Source organism: Nelumbo lutea, chromosome 5 (genome assembly GCF_056320005.1).
Source record: "Nelumbo lutea isolate HS-2025 chromosome 5, American lotus-T2T, whole genome shotgun sequence".
Lineage (NCBI taxonomy): Eukaryota > Viridiplantae > Streptophyta > Magnoliopsida > Proteales > Nelumbonaceae > Nelumbo > Nelumbo lutea.
Window position 1 is genome coordinate 86,580,722 of NC_142688.1, and position 3,284 is coordinate 86,584,005.

The window sequence follows — 3,284 nt, forward strand, 5'->3', positions numbered from 1 at the left end:
TCCAAACTCGTGTCAAGAGCAATTAGTCCGTTATTCGTTTTATTCGAATCCACTAAAATTTTGACACGTTATTTGCTGTTCATCAGGCCAACACCTACCACCGGCTGGAGTTCGGCTGAAGCGTTAATGCTAGTTAATGACTGTAAAAAAACAAGGGGGTTTAGTCATAAAAAAAAACAAGGGGTTTTTGCTCCACCTCAGAAAACGAATGCCATTTTATCTCTTGCTCCACCTAATAAATAGTTCGCTCCACCAATTCGAACACGTCAAATATACATTCTAACTTTACCCCTCTGCATTCACCTACTTCCTCCAGCCGTCCAGTGGTTGGAATGTCTTCTCCTTCCACTGCATTCATCGTTTGCAAACCACTTTCTTTTTCTTCTTTCTCTGCATTCACCTACTTCTTCTTCTTCTTCCACCGCATTCACGGTCTTCATCTGCATTTATTATCTTAGCAAGGCATAAGATAGTGGGTCATATTCCCCATGATTTCATTGTAGGAGGCTCCCTTAGGCTATGTGTTTCACCCTGGCTTGAGCAAGGTTCCCTTAGCTTCTCTAGTACTCGCTGGTTTCAGGTAGACCCCCCCTCCCCCAATCCCATTCCCTTTGTTTCTAGTTCATTAGATTCCATTATTCTCTTTGTTTCATCCTCAATTGAGTAAGGTCCCGTCAATCTTTTAACCCCTCTGATTCGTTATTATGTGCCTCATCCCTGATTAAGCAAGTTCCCATTAATCACTTAATCCCTTTGGTTCCGTGCTTACGCTCTCGTTATTATGGCTTGACAAAGTGGGCTTTGTCCATCATTGGCAGAGTTCTCCCCAAGTAATCAGTTTCACCTAATCCAATATCTATAATAGTGTGTTTGTTGCTCTTTGAAACGTTTGTCTTCCTCCCCAGATATAGAGGGATTCCCTTTCGCACTTTAGAGTTTTGCCAACGGCTGTTGTCAGTTGACTCTCTGGTGTCACCTATATCCCCATCCCTATCATGTGAAGCGGAAGAGTACCAACGAAGGATATTTTCTTCTGAAATGCATAGGTTTCATTGCTTTCTAACATTTGTCTACTCCCAATTCTTTGGTGTGACCCAGTAATTCCCTTTTGTTTGAAATAGTTTGATTATCTGATCTGTTATTCTTAATCTATCACAAGTTGTAAAAATAGAAGTATATTACTATGACACCATTATGATGGCATTGGGTGGTTCATGGCATTAGGTTTTATATTAGTAAATTTGCATAAGCCATCAAAAGGTAGAAATGGTGTGCCACAATTGGTATGTAAACTAACCCAGGTACATCCGAGAGTTCACTTTTAAATGTCTTAGGAAGAGTATTATGGCATCATATTTCTATTAATCATTAACCCAATCATAACTACAATCAAATTAAGCATTCTGTTAAGGAGAAAACGTCAGCTATGTATTTTAGTTAAGTTATTATTGTATGTTAGTTTTTTTTAACTAAATAATATATATTGATATGTACTTCCCACCGAGCATCACAATAAAATGAGCAGCCAATGGAGTGGAGGCAATCCCTCCCCTGTGAATTTGAGGTGTGAAACGAAGTATTGGTACTGTAAGAGGAAGTGTATCCTTCATATATCTACAACACCCCAAAACCTGCAGAAGCTATTCTACAGTTGTCGGTTTAAATCTAAGGTAAATTTTTAGTAGTGTTAACTTTGTCTTTAGAAGTTTGAATAATCAAATTTATTGCAACTTATGGATACTCGCACACTTGTAGGAGAACACATTGGATGAAGGCGAGGTATATGAGAACTGTTCCATTAGACCTGGAAGATGCAAATTCTTTGAGTGAGCAGTTCCTATAGGATATTTGGATGAGGTTACATCTCCCGGTAGTAATGGTGATATTTTGGACAACATTGGCGACCTACAACATTCTGTAGATGATTGTCGTATGCAGATCAAGTGTTAGATCAGCACTGGAGGTGGCCATCTAAGGTGTTTGTAAAATTCGATAGTTGGTTATTTTGTTGATGATCTTTGTATTCCTCTCATATATGTTACAAATGGCGTTTTAGAGCTGTGTGATTGGACTTGAGGATTTGTTGTTGCTATAATCCTCCCCCCATTTTGTTGGTTTACATGTTGTTACGTGGGTTGGAGAGGGGGAACTTTTCTTTATGTGGGTGGAATGTATGTTTTTTTATTACATCAGCATACTTCACTTTTTGAAGTTTAAATTACCATTCAAACTTCTGTACAATGTCTAACATCTAGTTGGTTGTGTGGTTTTGATGTTGTCGATAGTATATATATGAACCGACAGATGGTCCATGTTCCCTCACCCTCCTGAAGTGTTAAAGGAGTTTATCCGATGATTGTGAAATATGCATTAGTGAGAAAAGGAGTTGTTTCACACCCATGTGTATGCCCCATTGGCAGCATGTGGCGCACAGGGGTTTCAATTTTGGGATGAACCTCGTACCTTTAGCCATGTGGTAAGGTATTGCTCCCCAGTTCCATGGGCTGAATGGCGGCCTGATCAAGGTTACAGGTAGGCTCTACGCAGTGAAACGAAGGTTATGGGTAAACCTCCATTTTTCTTTGTTAGCCAAAGCCATCGGCAATTAGACATTCTCATTTGGGCGGAATGTGAATCATGGGACTTCCCAGAGTGGCTTGACCTGATTTGGTGGCCAACGCACCCCTGCTTCAGCTCACTTGACACCCAGGGGCAACGTACTAGATTTACCCATGTGTTGTGCACTACTGGCTAGGGTTAGGGATGGGCCTCGAGATAGAAATGATGTGGTAGGCGTATTGTCCCTCGGTGCAATTGGTTGAATAGCAGCCTGGTCAGGGTTACGGGTAGGCTCGACGAAGTAAAACAGAGGTTATGGGTAAGTTTTCGTTTCGCTCTGTTACTGTTACCTAAGTCCATCGGCAATTAGGTGTCCCATTCGGGTTGAAGATGAATAATGAGACTTTGTGGAGTGGTTCATCCCGGTTTGGCAACCAATGCACCCTTCTTTGGGAAACGTGCTGCTCAGGGGGCAACTTGGTGAATTTGGGCACATGAGGTGCGGGGTGTGGGACTAACATAACGCGGTAGGAAATTGTCCCACAACGATAGGGGTCGAATGGTAGCCCGATTAGAGTTATGGTTCGGCTTGACGAAACAAAACGGAGGTTTTGTGTAAAGCTCCATTTCGCTTTGTCGGCCAATCCTGACGGCAATTGCATGTCATGTTCGGGTTTGATGTGTACACAAACAATTTGGAATGCCCATCCTAATCTAGCGGCCAA